This window comes from Alligator mississippiensis, chromosome 5, assembly GCF_030867095.1.
Source record: "Alligator mississippiensis isolate rAllMis1 chromosome 5, rAllMis1, whole genome shotgun sequence".
NCBI lineage: Eukaryota > Metazoa > Chordata > Crocodylia > Alligatoridae > Alligator > Alligator mississippiensis.
Genome location: NC_081828.1, coordinates 31,129,226 through 31,147,990, shown reverse-complemented (window position 1 = coordinate 31,147,990; position 18,765 = coordinate 31,129,226). Strand labels below are relative to the sequence as shown.

The 18,765-nt window shown below is 46.5% G+C and overlaps 1 protein-coding gene across 2 annotated transcripts in view; it reads right to left on the bottom strand.

Moving 5' to 3' along the window:
* The window catches only part of LRRC8C (leucine rich repeat containing 8 VRAC subunit C), a 40,488-nt gene extending 34,984 nt beyond the window's left edge, over nt 1-5,504 (bottom strand). The window contains exons 1-2 of one of the 2 annotated variants that reach the window (XM_059728033.1): nt 5,394-5,504; nt 4,492-4,717 (exon numbers count right to left, since the gene is read on the bottom strand). The gene's annotated coding sequence lies outside the window, so the exon portion shown is untranslated. The remainder of the gene's footprint in view (nt 1-4,491; nt 4,718-5,393) is intronic. The other variant, XM_059728034.1, reaches the window with a different exon arrangement.
* Between the last annotated feature and the right edge of the window lie 13,261 nt (nt 5,505-18,765).

The following is an 18,765-nucleotide window of genomic DNA, read 5'->3' as shown; positions in this document are numbered from 1 at the left end:
TTGTTTTAAATGGTGACCACAGTGGGAGTTTTGATGTTCAGAACTTTTGAAAGAACTAAACGGTGGATATTTTATAAAATTTCAGTAAATATGAATCACTCCCTGCTAGTGCCACCCACCTGAAAGGCAAGTTAGCATATCCTTTATCTGTAGTGGATCGTTACATGATCCTGAGGGGGAACACACTTTATTGCAGCTCTAGAAATGCAAGATCAAACCTTGCTCCAGACTTGTGGCAAATGCCACCCTAAGCAACCCAGCTATGAATGAATAGTTGATCATTTGGGCAGAGGTATCAAAGGCAACTGGAGGTAATATATTAATCCTTTGCATGCCATTGGCTACAAAAACTTGTCTGCTTTAACCATGCTAGCTCAATGAACTACTAAATTTGGATGAATTGACTATTTTGATCATCTAACCCCAACTGCTGCTCCCACTAAAGTCAGTAGCACAATTCCAAACGACTAACAAAAGAAGAAAGAGGTCCTTAATGTCTTTATCACAGGTGGATCTAGGATTTTGACAAGGTGGGTGCACATGGTGAAGTACATCATCACATATAAAGCAACACATTTTTCCTGAGGTAAAAAAGAAACTAGAAGTGTAACTAATATGCTAGGGGCCTAGGACTATAGTACTCAGTTTATGATTGATGCAAGAACAAATAACTTTATTGGAATGAGTTAAAAACAGTCTGTAAGGCTGTGAAATAAGAGCTACAGTAGCAGGAGCAGCTAACAGACAGCAGAATTGCACAAGAAAGGCTAGCTTTATTAATGAAATATCAAGACCATTAAAAAAAAAAGAGAGAGAGGATCATTAACACCTGTGGAATGATGAGTTTAGAAGGAATCAGGTAGATTTTAATGACCCCCAAAGTCAACTGACTCTCTCTCTGCTACCTGAATAGAAATGCTGCTGTCACTGCCAGGCAGTTGGTTTTAAACTTTTGTGTGAACCAGGAATCAAAGTGGAGGGAGTGGTGGGGTGCAACTGTACCAGTGCACCCCCTGGATCTGCCCCTGGTCTTTATACATGAGCAAACTTTTTCCTATAATTTGAATAATAATCAGTACAACTGTGTAAGTCATTGTGACATTAATATTAGCAATTCTCTAAGCAGCATGGTGACACTCATGGAGATTTCTTTTTCTTTAGAAAGAAACAATTACACAATGAAATAAATTAAACTTCAGCAAATTATGATAATGCAACATTAAATACCTGACTTAGTTATCTTAGCAAAGCCAGAAGAGAAGACAAAAATTGGATTTACTTAAAGCAGAATCTTCTCAAATCATTTCTCAAGCAGTTGGGGCTTGAAATCTGTAAGTTATTTCAGATGGGACTAAACCACTTCATTTATTTTCAAACTTGACAAAACGTTTCTTGATTCCGAGTTAGTCCCTTACCCAGGATCTTGAAGCAAACTTGACAACTTCTCCCTCAGATTATATTCAATCATTTTAATTCATAATTAAAGTTATATTAATGGAAGTTTATATCTTTCTCCTGATGATATAGTTTTAAGATGTTCTCTAGCTGGTTACATCTTTCTATCAGGCACCTGACTACATGCAGTGAAGATAGTGAGGAAAATCTGATTTAGAATGTCTGCCTGAAGCCTGCAGAGCCCTGGACAGTTTAAAGATGCTTCTTTTGGTAGGTAACAACAGTGATACCAAAGTTCCTACCAAATATTCAATGCTAGTTGAAATTTTTCAGTCAAATCACTTTAAATAGAAAGTTGCTTTTCAACTAAGAGATTTTCTTGGGTTTGCTGAAAACAACATTTTTTGTTTTTTAGCATCTGTAACTGTTTGGTTTTCAGATTTGGAGTTAAGAAAAGCCCAAAAGTAATAAAACACTAAAATAAAAAATATTTTTATCAAAATGTTTTTGCAATGAAATAAGTTTTCCGAAAAGCACTAGAATCAAATATACAGCCCTGGGTTGGCTTGATGTATGTCATCAGTTCCCAGCCCCCCACCCACAATTATCCCTTTTATTCCCCCTTGCATTCAGAAGTCTTAGTTTGCACAGCAGCCTTTTCCTCCAATTAAGAGGGACTAGCTTTGACTGACTCTGGAGGCAACCTGTGGTGTTACTAGGTCACAGTTTCTCCAGCAGTCCCCACACCTTCTACTCCAGGGGTATTGCCAATTTAGGGCACACGCATGGGCAGCCTCTGTGTGTCACATGGGAGATAGAGGCTGGGGGTTAGGGAGGGGACAGGCAACATAGCAGCAAATAGGGCAGGGAGCAGAAAGCAAAGCAGCAAATCAGGCAGGGAACATACGCCAGGGGGGGCAGAAAGAACAGCAGCAGATCAGGTACGGACACAGGGCAGGAAACAGAAAGCAAATTGGGCAGAAAAACATGGGAGTGACACTCAAGGAAGGTGTGGGGCTAATCTGTGCCACGCCTGCCAAAAAGTCCCCCCCAGTTCTACTCCATCTCTCACAAGCCGGTATTCATATGAGACAACATTTTCAACACTGACTAGTGATTTCAGATGCCTAGATTTTGGGGAATCCATCTTGAGCTAATAAAAATCTCAATTTCCAGAAAGTCCTGGGCAAGTCAATAAGCAGCATTGTGAGGAAATTCAAAAGTATTTTGATTTCCCTCATTAGTGAAAAGCAGACTGGCCTGGTCTCTGGCACCATATACATACAAGATATTTAGTGTTAGGATCAAAACGTTTCTATTTAAAACTGCTTAAGAGGACAAAGTAAATACCACTGTGAAATCTAAACCTGCACACGAGGTGTCCAATGGCTGCCTTTAAATGCTAAGACAAGCAGGAAGACCAAGGCAAGAGCTGCCATGCAATTTAGAAAGAACAGGGTAAATGACTCAGAAAACACAGGTGTTAAGAATCTGCCTTTATGCATCAATGGCAACATTTAGTCATGTTAACAAATAAACAAGACGTCACTAATACACAGTCCAGGTCAATGTAGGGCCCAATCCTGTGAACTGTTCAACCCCCTCCCCTCTTATTTGAGGGTCTGATTCTCACCACAGAAGTGAATGAGAGTTTTCAGTACACAGAGGAGTGGTTTCTAAAGTGGAAGTGGAAGGTTTCTGCCTTTTTTTGCAAAATTAAAACTCATGTCTAAAATATCAGGAAAAGTTCTATTTCGTTACATTTAAAGAGCTTAATTTTTGTTAGCCTCATTTACAAAGTCATTTCTCTCTCTCTCTCACTCTTTTCTTTACACTAAGTATTATAAAAGGCATTTCTCTCACAGGATTCTCTACAGCTGGCATGGCCAACCTGTGGCATGGGTGCCACAAGTGGCACAGGCAGTCTGGGCAGTATATGGCATGGTGGGGAGGGGACAGGCAGCACAGTGGTAGTTAGGACAGAGAGCAGAAGCCAGAGCATCCAATCAGGGGAGGGTACAAGGCTAATTTGTGGCATGTGCAAAAAGGTTGGCCCCCACTACTCTATATCATCATCAAAACCAAGGGCTTCCTACAAGTGAAATAATGTGAATGCTGCTCTTCCTAATGTTTATGGCATGCAATAACAAGAGTGCCCCCCACAAACAAACAAACTAGAACTCAAGAAAAATCTTTGGTTTTGAAAATTCTAATGGAATTATAACTATGTACATTTGGCAGACTTTCATAAGCTCCTCATTTTGCTTGGTCAACTCTGTTCAGCTAACTGGATAAATTACATTTAATTTATAATGAACAAAACTGTCCATCAAATTGTTGCACAGCAAAGCTATTTTTAAACTGACCTGAAAATCAGGGTTGGTTTTATTTTCTGCCAAAAACCAGAACTTTTTGAGCTGTTAAATACCTTTCAACCTTTTCATCATGTTGGCACCTGACGGCTAAATACCAAACCACATCTGTAACAGAACACACCTTTCACAAACAGATACACACTTGGAAATATCCAAAATATAGGGGTCTTCTTTTTGAGCAGCCTCTTCAGTTTAGGAAAGAGATGCTTGAGGGGGGACGTGATAATGGTTTACAAAATACTAAATGGCAAAGAGAAAGTAAATAGTCCCTTTCACAACACAAGAACAAGAGGTCACAAAATAAAACTAGTAGGCAGTAAGTTTAAAACTAAGAAAAGGAAATTCTTTTTCACGCAGCCTGTAATTGCAGTGAGGAACTCATTCCCACCAGATGTTGTGACAGCTGACAGTTTAGCTAGATCCAAAAAGGGACTGGACATGTTCTTGGAGGAAAGCATCAGCCGATTTTTGAGCATCGGAGTTAGGGAGACAGCTTCCAGCTAGAACTTCCTGGACCTTAAATGCTGGAAGATGCAAGTGAGAGAGGAACAGTGGGAAAAAAACCCAGGTCATACCCGGTTCCCTCCCCCTTTCAGCATCCACTTGCCACCCCTGTGGGACACAGGGGAAGATGGCCCTAGATGGCAATGCTTATGCTCTTATGACTGTTGACCAACCCCATTGCTAGAGTCCCTTTTCCATCAATTTTGGACCACCTTACCATATGTGAAAAAAGGAGCTGCTTGGCTTAAGCAGCTTCAGTTCAAGTCTCTGCTGCACTGGAAGCAATGTTGAACTTCGGGGGGGGGGGCTTCTATATTCAAGGCTTCCCCTTTTGTTTACATTTGTCAGGAAACAAAATGAAGGAACTGGATAAATGCCCCGGTGGCCAGGACGCCTGGTCTGGCCGTTGCCAACACTCCTGCACACGGCGATAGATGGGAATCCTACAGGGGCCAGAAGAAGGGAGTAAGAAATTGGGCCACTGAAGCCTAGGAGCTGCCGCCCTTCTCCTTTGCTTTCCCGTCTCCCCGGGGGCTTCTCCTGCCATGGTAACTCCAGCCCTTTGTTGTTAAACAAGAAGCCGAGGGCCCAGGAGCTGTGTCCGGGCCGCGGGCCGGGAGGGTCATCCCTCCATTGTGGTGTGGACGTGAAGAGAGGAAATCCGCAGCGACGCCAGATAAACTTCTGCCGTCCGCGGCGCGGCGGAGCTGCACAAAGGGGACGCGGCGGGGGAGGCGCGCAGGGACGTGCCCAAGGGTCCGGGCTTAAAGGAGCCAGGCAGCGGTGGCCTGAAGCTGGAGGGACACGGGCCACCCGCCACCCACGGCCACGGCGCTAGCGGACCCGGGCGGGGGCGGCTGGGAGGCGCGCAAGCCCCCGGCCCCCTCCCATCATCCTCTCCCCTCCGCGGCCTCGGGGCGGAGGAGCGCAGCCGGCCCTGGGGCAGGACGTGGCCCTCGGGCCGGGCCGGCGGGCGGGCCGCAGGATGCGGTGCGGTGCGGTGCGGTGCGTGCGCGCCTCCCCGCCGCGATGCTCCCGGCCCTCGGCTGCCACGCGGGGCCCGGCTGCGGGCGCTGCCCGGCCTCGGCATCGCGCCCCGCGCCGCCGAGCGGCTCCTACCTGGCGCCGGCGGCCGCGGCGGGGGGTCCCGGGCGGAGGCGGCGGCGCTGGCAGGTCGCGGCTCCCGGCCGGGCGGCGGCTCCCGGCTCCCGGCTTGGCGCTGGGACACTGCCCCCCGCTCCGCCGCTCCTCCTCCCGCCGCTGCTGTCCCGGCCGCCGCCGCTGCGCCGCTGGGCGCTGCTGAGCGCCGCTGCCCCCGCCCCCGGCCGGCCCGGCCCGGCCCGGCCCGGCCCGGCCCAGCCCCGCGGGGGATGCCCCGGCCCGGCCCGGCACGGCCGCCCAGCAATGCGGTCTGCGCCCGGGGCCCCGCACCGCTCGCGGGCAGCTGGGCTCCTGCTGGCCGGCCGGGATGCTACCCGAGCAGGTGCAGATCCGCCCCGGCTGCGGCTGAGGGCCGGGGCTACCCACCACGGGGGAAGCTGGAGCCTCTCATCAGTTCAGCCCCCTTTTCTGCCTCCTCCACAACCTGGCCACTTCTCCCGCCCCCTTGTCTCCCTGGACCTCCTGGTCAGCCCCCTCCTGGCTCTACCAGAAAAGGAAGGAGGCGCTGGCGGGGGACCTGGGCTAGTGTGGGGCTGTCTCCTCGCTCCTCCACCCCTGGCTCTGGGCAGTTTCCCCGGTGGGCAGCCACAGGCTCCCTCGGCTCGTTCTGGGGGCAGTGGGCACTGGCCAGCGGGCTCTGCTCGCGGTCCCCGTCCAGCTTTCTTGTTATTAACCCGTGACCTCATTTCCGTTCCTGGTTTTGTCCCCTGTATGTAGTTGATGCCCCCTCAGTGGCGTCCCTTGTTAAGAAGGCCTAAACCCACAATCCATTCAGCACATCAGATAGACCTGTGGGGTTGCCCTCCTGGGCTCTGAACAGTTAAATGCCACACGAAAATAACTCTGGGGTGGAGATCCTTAGTGGATTTCTGTCCCTCCTAAGCCCTGTTGAGAAAAACTACATTGACCTCAGAGAGGTTCATGGGACAGATTCATAACATAAATGAGATATTCAGAAATAATAAAAATGCTGATTGTGACCCCACCAACAGACTGGTAGTGTCTACACAAGATGTTTACTGCAGAGTAGACTAATTAGCTCTGCAGTAAATGCCTTCACATACATGTAGAGCTATTCAGCTGCAGTAAACTAATAACCTCTGCAGCAGGATAGTACTTGTATTTACAAATACTAACCTGCTACAGAGGTTTTTTTATCCACAGCAGCACATGTGTAGACACTGACCCAGCTGGCTGGGGCATGAGGGTGCTTCAGTGCAGGGGCTGCCTGCTGGCTAGCCCCAACTGGAGCACCCTTGTGCCCCAGCCAGCCTCTCCGCAGCACACTGAGCTGGGTGGGAGCAGCCTCAGGCCAGCCAGGGCTGCTCCAACTCTGCTCAGCATGCTGTGGTCCCAGGGACACACATAAACATGGCACCTGGGAGCAATGAAATAGTTTATTGTGTTGTATCAATATGTACATGTAGATATGCCCAGTGTCCTCTGCCGTTCAGCAGGCATCCAGGAGAATGGAGTCCTAACCTGTTCCTACGGTAATGGGCCTGGATTTAGATGTTCCTGTAATATGCTTGCTTAGTTAATAAAGTAAGTAATAATGATATGAAAACATAGTTTTGAAAGAGCTGGTGTTCTAATGAATGTAATGCTCATGTCGTGAAAATTATTTTTGGCAGGTTTATATTTAAAGCAAAAGGGGACAACAAATATCCTTATATTTGGCAAAATGTTATGGAAAGTCTTCGACCTTAAAGGACAAGGCCACAGAAAAGGCCATTAAGGGATCTTGGACTTTTGGGATTCCATTAGTTAGAGCAGTGACTCTCACAGTGGGCGGTCTGCATGTGTGCTCTAATGTGAAGTAGCCTATTCTACTGTGTATTAAAGCATCAGGACAAAAACAGTGCTAATACACTAAAGTACAGTAGAATTAGTGTCACTAAAACAGAATTTGCTTTTGCTACTGCATATTAGGTCAGCCTAATGCACCTTTATGTAGTACCTCAGAGGGCACATCTACACATGCATTTTAATGCGCATTAACCTATTTTAATGTGCATTAAATCATCACTGAAAAAACATGCTATTTAGTTTATGCACATTCAAATAGGCTAATGCGCATTAAGCGTCACTTAAAAGCTGCACTCTTTAGTTAATGCACATTAAAAATGCTAATGCCCATTGTGTTAGTATAAGCAACCCCTGCTTAACACTCTTAATTGGTTCTGGGAAAACCAAGCGTTAAGCGGAACCATGTTAAGCAAAACTCATTTCCCCATAGGCATTAATGTAAATAGAAATATTTGGTGACTGCTGCTTCTTACCGTAGCTTCTCACCATCGCCGTGGCCTGTCCCCACCCCTCCGCCTGCCTACTGGCCACTCCATGTGTCAGTCCACAGCCCATGCTCCTGCTGGCTCTGGCACCACGGGGCCCCGCACTCACTTCTTCTCCCTGCCACCACTTCTCTGGCCCCCTGTGCCAGCCCATGGCCCACGCTCCTGCTGGCTCTGGCACTCTGGCAGGGACCCATGCCTGCCCCACCATTTGCTGCTTCTTGCCACTGCCGCTTCTCCCGCACCCCCACCCCCACTCCTGCTGCCCACCCTGGGCCCCTGCTTGAGCCCACCTACTCGTTGCCACTCACTGTTTCTTGCCATCGCTGCTGCTTCGCTGAGTGCTATAGTGAAACTGGCTCAGGTAAATTAGGTAAATTAGGAAATTAGGTATTCAATATAGCGAAATAGTGCTAAGTGAAACTGTGTTAAGCAGGGGTTGCCTGTTCCTCACAATGGAGGTACTAGATTTAATGCACATTAACTAAAGCACATTAATCCACATGTCCAGTGGTACTCAATGCACGGTAGCAAAAGTGCACTAATGAACGTGTAGACGTGCCCACTAGCGTGACACAAATACCTAGCCTAGCAGTTCAGGAGGTGTAGTTTGAAAAGACCTGCTAAAAACAAGTGTTTGGGTTGATCAGAAGGGAAATTTGTTCATCAGTAAGATACATCAGAAATGGAGACAAAATTCTGTGTTGGAAGCAACAGCTGTCAAGTGCTTAAAGAGAGAAATGAAAATATATGACCGTACTATGGCGGATCTTGAAAATGTATAGGATTATCAAAGTTAACAGATTGGGGGGAAAAGCTATCAACTGCAACAGGGTGTGGAACAGAAGTACATTCCAAATTGGTATTAATGACTCTGAACTTTACAGACTTTCTGCACCATCTATTCCAGAAACAGCCAAGTAGTTTCCAAATAAAAATGGGGAGCCTGAGGAGCTAGACCTGTGATTTTGATTTGATTCATTTTATGAGAAGAAATGTACAGACTGCTGAGGATCAGGACAGAGGACAGGGACATGCAGGTACCATTTTATCTGATCTAGACCGGTTTTATTGGAGAGACACCTTTCTTCGACGTTTAAATACTTGCCAAAATCTAAATCTTGCCAGATTTTTTTCTACTATTTAGAAGCCAAGGATTCATGTTTAGTGCCCTGTAACAGAGAACCCTAGCCCTGTTACCAGAAGACAGGTCAGCCCCTTTAAGACCAGAACTTTCTGGGCACAGCGTTTGGTAAGGTAAGGGTTAAAAGCTGAGCCTGGCCAGCTAGTCAGGTGACCAGAAGTGGGCAGGCCAGGGCTATAAAAACCCTGGGCTGGGCAGCAGTAGGGGCTAGTAGCCAAAGGGGAGGAATGTGTCCCAGAGCTCCACAAAGAGGCTTGGTGAGTGGTGCAAAGGCTGGAGGAGGGGAACTATGGAGGACCCTGGAGAAGCGGCAGCAACCCCAGAAGAAGGATTGTAGTCGATGGTGGGGAGCAGAAGCATGAACCCCTGTGTAAATGTAAGCTGGCGTGCTGGCTTTAATCACATTTCTCTTGGTGGCAGTTCTTGCCCATGGACAGGATTGCTCATATTTTTTTGTTATTGAATAACACTGGTGGTTTGGGTGAAGCTATTGGGGAAGGAGGAGGCCTCATTGGAGTCCCACTATAGTGTGGGAACTCCAGCGCCTGTGTAGGTGCAGTGTTCAGGGTGCACAGGCCCGGTGCCAGAGAGGGAAAGTCAAAAACCCCAGGGTGGCCTGGTGCACCTGGGGTGTGCCTGTGTGTCTATGTGTGGGGTTTTTTTTCTTTTTTACTGGGACGGTGGAGGTCCAGGGCCACTGCCTGGCTTTGAACTTGCAACCCCCTGGCTGTGGGGCCAGTGGATGGGCCTCTGGGTCATGGAGGCTGTATTCCAGATTGGAGCAAAATGGAGGGCCACAAGCCCCAAGACAAAAGAGCTAGAGCCTTGGAGTTGAACGCTATCTGGTGGGTTTAGACAGGGAGGCCTAGCTAGAGAGAGACTGGGGTCAAGGCCGGTGGTGGCAGAGGACCCCAACATACAAAAACAATAGGCAGTCTCCTTCTTACAAAAACATTGGTATAAAATTTCCATCAAGACGTGGCAGGAGAGTAGAGAGCAGGACACAAACCTTTAAAGGGACTCCAAGGTGTCCCACTTAGGGCACGGATAACAGGGAAAATGGTGCTGGGGAGGGCAACCTGTTACATGCTCCAACAAAGGCAAGGAGTTCCCTAAGTACAAAAGGCTATGGTAACAGCCATATTTGCTCCATGGGACACCCCATGTCTGCTATGGGACAGGGAAGTCCTGGTGAGGGTGATCCCCTGCCCTCCATTGATGCTGACTTCGTGAAGGAACATCTTGAGAAGCTGGATACCTTCAAGTCAGCCGGCCCTGACAATCTTCACCCCAGGGTACTCAAGGAGCTGGCAAGCATCATAGCCCAGCCTCTAGCACGGATCTTTGAAAACTCTTGGCGCTCTGGTGTAGTGCCCGAAGACTGGAAGAAGGCCAATGTGGTGCCTATTTTCAAGAAAGGGAGGAAAGTGGATCCGGCTAACTATAGGTCCATTAGCCTGACTTCTATCCCGGGGAAGATCTTAGAAAAGTTTATTAAAGAGGCCATCCTTAATGGACTGGCCGACGCCAACATCTTAAGGGATAGCCAGCACAGGTTTGTTACGGGTAGGTCTTGCTTGACCAATCTCATTTCCTTCTACGACCAGGTGACCTATCACCTGGACAAGGGAGAAGAGATTGATGTCATATATCTTGACTTCAAAAAAGCCTTCAATCTTGTTTCCCATGATCACCTCTTGGAGAAAATGGCCAATTGTCGCCTTGGGTCCTCCACGATCCACTGGCTGGAAAATTGGCTCCGGGGTCGGACCCAGAGGGTAGTAATTGATGGAAGTCACTCATCATGGTGTCCTGTGACCAATGGGGTCGCCCAAGTCTCTGTCCTTGGACCCATACTGTTCAACATCTTCATTAATGATGTGGACACTGGAGTCAGAAGCAGGCTGGCCAAGTTTGCCGATGACACCAAACTTTGGGGCAAAGCATCCACACCAGAAGACAGGAGGTTGATCCAGGCTGACCTGGACAGGCTCAGCAAGTGGGCGGATGAGAATCTGATGGTGTTCAACGCCGATAAATGCAAGGTTCTCCACCTTGGGAAGAAAAACCTGCAGCATCCTTATAGGCTCGGCACTGCTATGTTGGCTAGCACTATGGAAGAAAGAGACTTGGGGGTCATCATTGACCACAAGATGAACATGAGCCTGCAATGTGATGCTGTGGCTAATAAAGCGACCAAAATGCTGGCTTGCATCCATAGATGCTTCTCAAGCAAATCCCAGCACGTCCTTCTCCCCTTGTACTCGGCCTTAGTGAGGCCGCAGCTGGAGTACTGCGTCCAGTTTTGGGCTCCACAATTCAAAAAGGATGTGGAGAAGCTTGAGAGAGTCCAGAGAAGAGCCACATGCATGATCAGAGGTCAGAGAAGCAGACCCTACGATGACAGGCTGAGAGCCCTGGGGCTCTTTAGCCTGGAAAAGCACAGGCTCAGGGGTGATCTGATGGCTGCCTATAAGTTTATCAGGGGTGACCACCAGTATCTGGGGGAACGTTTGTTCGCCAGAGCTCCCCAAGTGATGACGACTAGGTCGATGTGTCATAAACTACTACAAGACCGTTTCAGGCTGGACATAAGGAAGAATTTCTTTACTGTCCGAGCCCCCAAGGTCTGGAACAGCTTGCCACCGGAGGTTGTTCAAGCGCCTTCATTGAACACCTTCAAGAGCAAACTGGATGCTTATCTTGCTGGGATCCTATGAACCCAGCTGACTTCCTGCCCTTTGGGCAGGGGGCTGGACTCGATGATCTTCCGAGGTCCCTTCCAGCCCTAATGTCTATGAAATCTATGAAACAGATTTACCTCCCAACTTAGGAAAGCACATAGGCATATGCTTAACTTCAAATGTGCTTAATTCCTGTTAAGGTCAATACAATGTAGAACAATGGGACCTAAGCATATGCGTACAGTTAAGTATATGATTAGATGCTATAAGGAGGCTTTCTGGAACTGGAGCCTCCTAGGGGAAAAACAGTTTAAGGCTGGAATTTTCAAAGCAGCCCACGGAAAAAGGACCTGAATGCAAAGGAGTCTAAGGGAGTTGTGTGTCTGATTCTGTCGGGTTCCTTTGAAAATTCCAGCCTACGTGCCTTGGTTAAAATTTACATTCATTACAGTTATCATACAGGTTTTCAGGGTCTGTGGCTTCTCACACTGAGCATAATGCTAGGGCTAGAATGTAGAACAGCCCACTTGTACAGTTCAACAAGATTACCTCTATGTATGTTAGATTTTTTCTTTTAGAGTCATAGAAATTGGAGACAAAATAGAGCTGTTATATTTTTTTTTAACTTACATTTTCTTCTTGATTTAATTCTGTTACTTTTACTCTTGGCAGCACCTTCCAGAATCCCCCTCTCCCCTTGGTGCTTATTCTGCTTAAATGCTTGTAGACTGTTATCATCAGGGATTGGTTTTGTCTGATTTAAAAAATCCAAAACTCTCTGATTTTTAAAAACCCCCAAATCTGCATTTTTTTCCATGCTTAAAATAAAATGCCACTATGTATAAATTGAATGCAATGTTTTATTGATGTATTTACAGTTTTAAAGCAATTTAGAAGCCTACTGGTGCCTCAATCATTATAATAAAATAAATTCTAAATACTTATATATTTTGGCATATGATTTTGGTTTATTATGGCATATCAGAGCTCCCCCTGTCCTCTTCACTTACTAGAATGCAGGTCCAGCTGCAGTTGTCCACCCTCAGCTGATTTGTGACATGGACCAGCCCTGACATACCGGTCTCTGCCCCTGCCCATGCCATTGCTCCTCACTCCCAAGCCACAGCCTGCCCAGCCCTGCCAATGCCCCTTACTCCTGACCCGTAGCTCCTGCCTGCCCCCCCCACCCCCCAGCAGCAGCTACCCCCCTGCATCATGTAGGTGTATGGGGAAGGGTGTGGGGGTGTGTGTGTGTGTGTGTGTATGGGACACAAGGTATGTGGGGCAGAGAATGGGTTTGTGAGGAATTGGGCATGTGCCCCCCCCCTGAGATTTCTGTGCTGAGAGCAGGACAAGGGGCATGGAGCTGCAGCCCAGCTGGCAGGACCCAGTGTAGGATGGTGGAGCCAGTTGGGGAGACTCGGTGCTGCTGCCACTGCCAGGAACCCTGCACCAGCTGTGTCAAAGTGAGGCACCCCCTGCCTGCTGCCACAGTAGGGCAGAGCTATACACCATCACCCCCACTGCTGCCAGAAAGGCAGGGGCACCTCATCATGGTGGCCATGGCAGTATGGCTGGCATGGGGCTCCTGGTGGCAGTGGAAGCAGCAGCACTAAGTCTCCCCACTCTGCTCCTCCCTCCCACTGGGTCGTGGAGGTGGCCGCAGCCCGTTGTTGGTCCAAGCTGCAGCCCCGTGCCCTGTGTCCTGCTGTTGGCACAGAAATTGGTGGGGAGGGGGGTATGACCACCCCCATACCCCTCCCAACACTTTGCCAATGGCCACATGCCCGGAACATGCCTGGATGGTTCCCAAGCCCTGGCCCTCCAACCTCTCCCTCATATCCCATAGACTTGCCAATTTGCAGCTGCTGGGGCTGCTCCCAGCACCCTGCCTGGCTGTACTGCAGGCCATGTGTGTGTATGCGCACATGCATGTGGCACCCCTGCCTCTGCTTACCCTCTGCCAGCTCCCCCCAGCCCCAAGCAGCTCTTTGCAGGCTGGAACTCTGACAGCCTGCAATTTGAAACCCACAGTTTCCCACTTCAAATAGGAAAGCCAGGTTTTGCTCTTTTAAAGGAGAAAATCCACATTGTTGTCCTTTTTAAAGAAGAAAATCTATGGCTTCCATAGGAAATGGAAAACCTGGGTCCCTAGTTATGATCCCCATTTAGTAATCAATTAGCAGCTCATTTAGTCTTTCCTCATGAGTCAGTCTGTCCAGTCTCCCTATATTGCTGTCTTTCTTTAAATTCTCTCTCAATTGCTCATTTATTTTACGTGATATGGTGGCCAGTAATCCTGCCATTGTTAGTGTTTCCTGTTGTGGCTTTGGAAGTTATTTTTGTTCAGTTACTGCAGTGCTTTGAATCATGAGCTAATCTTTCTTAGTAAGTTAATTTGGCTAAGATCAAGTGTTGAAGCCCATGAGCAGAAGCTGATGAAGTACAAGCCACTGGCAGATGCCCTGAGGAGCAGGAGATACGAAGTGATGGTGCAACTGATGATTGTTGGGGCACTTGAAGCATGGGACCCCAGCAACAAAAGCATCCCGTGTGCTTGCTGAGTATTCCAATGCTACACCAGATGGATGAGATGCTTCATGATGCCCAACACCATCAAATGGTCCAGGAACATCTATGTGGAGCACATCGCAGGTGAGTACTAGTATGTGAACACCAGCAGACCAGTGGCCAGAACCGACTCGGATGGCCTGACTGCCCACTGCAGTGGATCACTTGACTTCATACCTGGACTCTCCCTTGCCCGTGCAATTGTGTTCCATATGCTGTCACTTGTACCTGGGTGTATCCCTTAAAACCTGCAACAATGCTGTTTCCTTGCATGTGGCTTTTGTATCTTCTTCCCTCAGTAAGCATCACACTTTCAGCTCTCCTATTCCCCACCCTAACCCACACCCAGGCTAAGTAGGCTACATTCTATGTAACTTAGTTGGGTCCTCCCTCCACCCACCATGTGCTATGTAGCCAGCCTTGCACAGGTTTTCCATATTCATCCCCACCCCGCCCTTCAACTTTGTAACTTCCTTTTAACATACACTAATAAACTAAATCTGTTCTTATCGGTTTAATATCTGATGTAGGAACAAAAAAAGAGGCTCTGTAAGTGTACCCCATGTGTCTTGGAGACATGGTTTTAGTGCCAGCTGGTGTGTGAATTCCTAAGGGAAATGGAAACTGTACAACATGAAAAAGAAAGAAGCCAAACTCAACAGTGACATATATTTTCGAAGCCTTTGCAAGAAACACAACTTCGTTCCCTGAGCACTAGACATATACATTCCTCTGACTACTACACACAACTCCAAATATGCTTCACAGCTATGCAGAAGAACTTCAGAGAAAATTAGAAATCATCTACTTCACCTAATTTACTCCAAAAGAGACCAGCTCAGGAAGGAAATCACTTCATCAACAACTTAAAAGACAAAAATCCAATCATCTTCCCTAACAATATACAATGATACAAAGAGACTACGAAAAACTTTCTACAACATTCATCCTACATAAAAAGAAGAAGTGGAACAAATTACTCCAAGAACAAGCTCCCTAGCCACAAAACAACCATCAGAGGAACAACACCAACACCTTACAAGATTCCAACCTCAGACTTGATAAAATCGAAAGCAGCAACCAACCCACAAATATTATCAATCTCTCCACACACACGCTTACCAAAACTGAAAAATCTGTCCTTTCTAAAGGCCTAAATTTCTGTCCAGAAAAACACCCTAATAAAATACTTCAATGTGGAGAACTAGAAGAATTCTTCCGACGCCTCCGCCTCAAGGAATATTTCCATGACCAAACTGAACCCACTCCCAACAACAACTCATCCTCTGACAACATTCAGGAAAAGATCATCGCCAGAAAGCCCCCAAAAAATCAGATTGGACACCTCACAGTGGACGAAACCCTAACCTGGACCACTACATTGACTGCTTCAGGGAAAGAATGAACAATGAAATAATCAGCAACACACGCCACCACAACAACCTCTCTCTACCAGAGAAAAAGGCCATAGAATCTCTAAGATCTAACCACCAAATAGTAATAAAACCAGCAGATAAAGGAGGAGCCATAGTCATCCTAAACCGTGAGGATTACATAAAGGAAGCCAACAGACAGCTCTCTGACACCACCTACTACAAAGAACTACAAGAAGATCCTACTCCCCTTTTCACCAAAAAGCTCAACAATACCATCAAATCATTTCCATCAAGACTACAAGAAAAACAACAGACCTTGATCCCCGCCACTACCTAACCTGGGGACTTTTTACATGCTCCCTAAAATCCACAAACAAGGGAACCCTGGCAGACCTATCATATCCAACCATGGGACCCTAACTGAGGAAATATCAGGTTTCATTGAATCAATCGTAAAACCGCTTGTCACCCACAGAGCAAGTTTTGTACAAGACACTACAGACTTCCTACAGAAACTTAAAAACATAGACCACCTTCCCAGCAACACACTCGTAGCCACCATGGACGTAAACCAGCCTATATACCAACATCCCACACCAGGATGGTATCCAAGCCTGCCTTACATATCTACAGGAACAAGATTACAACTCAGAATACAGGCCCAAAGATAATACTGACCTTATACACTTCATCCTCACACACAACAATTTCACTTTTAATAATCAACACTTCCTCCAGATGATGGGAACAGCTATGGGCACTAAAATGGCCCCACAGTATGCCAACCTTTTTATGAGCCACCTGGAAGAAGACTTCCTCAAGAACTGCACCATCAAACCCTTGCTATACTTAAGATATATCGATGACATCTTCATCATTTGGACTGAAAGCCTGCAATCTCTGATTGAGTTCCATCAGAAATTCAACAATCACCATCCCTCCATCCAACTTTCTCTAGAATACTCCAGCACCAACATATCTCCTTTTTAGACACGATGATCAGTATCCAGAATGATAAAATACAGACCATGTTATACAAGAAACCCACAGACCAACATACATATCTGCACAGAACCAGCAATCACTCTAAACACACCAAAAAAGCTGTGATATACAGCCAAGCCCTCAGATACCACTACATTTGTACTGAAGAGAACACCCGGGATTGCCACCTCACCAATCTTAAAAAGACTTTCACCCAACAAGGACCCTTCTTCAGAAAGAGACTAGCACATTTGAAAGAGCCACCCTAATACCACATGAAGAACTGCTGCAGTACAGAAGAAAACCCCCCACAAATCGCACACCGCTGGTTATGACATATCACCCTTCCCTTGAACCTGTACAGAAAATCCTCAAACAACTGCAACCCATACTAGAAAGAGACCCTATTCTTAAAGAGATCTTCCCAGAGCCACCCATCCTAGCCTTCAAACAAGCACCTAACCTCATCACGAGAAGCAAACTTCCTCAAGCCCAGAACACACCAAAAGGATCCAGACTGTGCCATGACAAGAAATGCAAAACCTGCCAACACATCTCCACCACCCCCACAATTACTACACCCCACAACAGAGCCATGAGCATTCTTGGATCTTGCAGCTGCACCTCCAGAAATGTAATATATCTCATCCAATGCACCAAATGCCCTGATGGAAAATACATAGGAGAGACCAAACAACAACTGCGCACCAGAATGAATGCACACTGGAAATCTATCAAAGACAGAAATACCCAATTACCTGTGGGGGCACATTTCTCACAAGAAAACCACTCTCTCTCCAATCTCTCAGTCCTGATCCTCAAAGGAAACTTACAAAACACTTCCCAGAGATGAGCCTATGAACTCCACTACATCAACCTCCTGGATACTAAAAATCATGGACTAAATATAGACATTGGATATATGACACATTATAACCTGCCTGACATCCGACTCCCCAGGTATCTCTCCACTTTCATCCCCCTTCTCTCCTTTTTCCCCCCCTCCCCCCCAGCCTGTCTCTCACCCACTGACTCCTCAATCTACATTTTCACTGACTACCTGTCTTGTATGCATGCCAGCCCAGCCCCTGGCTTCTTTACTTTTCATTCCATCCAGGAAGAGCACACACCAACTGCTGAAACTTCCTTAGCCTGACGAAGGGTTTTTGAACCCGAAAGGTTACTTAATAATTATTTTCCAACTATTTGGGTTGGTCTAATAAAAGATATCAGATTCACCCAAAGAACCTTGTCTGCCAAAGGGAACATTTAGTTCTTTTGAGAGACAGGATCTTTCTCCACTATTTATGGACTCCTTTCAAGATATAGGTAATACCATGATTCTGAGGAAGAGGTAAATAAAAAACAGTTAGTCAAATTTCATGGGACTATTACCATACATTCAGTTGAATTCTTGTGAGACACTAATATTTTGAAATTCTTTTAAATTGTATATACAGATATATATTTGTATGTGTTTTGTATATATATAGAGAAGTATGCAATTGGTAACAAGATCACATCAACAGAAAGGTAGCACTTAGACAAGTGTCACTGCCTGCTTCTGTAAGCTTGAAGTGGAGGGTCAGGGACAGGACAGCTTTGTCAATCATTTCATCTATACAAGGAAAATAAGCCACTGTTGAAAATATTTTCCATGAGCAATCTCTACTACTAAGATGCATCAACTCTTAGCTGCTTTAAAACCTCACCTCCTAAGGCCTACCTGGCCCCATACCCTTTTCTGTTGGCCAGATCTGCATGCTTTATTTCTTTTTTTCAGATTAAATATTTTGGAATATGATTTTAAATAAACAAGATATGCTACTGAGAATTTCCTGATAACAAAAATGATCTTTACAAATATTGGTATTAATTTTTGAGGGGGAAATCTGGAAAGGAGAAGCAAAGCTCTTGGATAAAGATGGAGTGTGAACAACTACTACTATTTCTGAAGCATGGAACATTTTAGACACTGAAAAATTGCTTTAAATCAGAAGTTAAAAGTCTAAGGATGTTTAACTTTCTGGTTTCTTCTGTTCCCAAAGATAATGAGCCAAATTCATCCCTGGTCTCACTCTAGTTAAAGCCTTCAATTTCAAGGAATTAGGCCAAAAGACTTATCTGTAGAGTGGCTGTTCACACTGCTCTCCATGTACCTTGTATTGTTAAATAAATGAAGAATTTTGCACAGGCCAGAAAGAAAAAAAGAATTGACTCTTATTCTCTGAACTGGGCTTCTGGGTTGGAATGATACTTTACTGCTTGCCAGGCTAT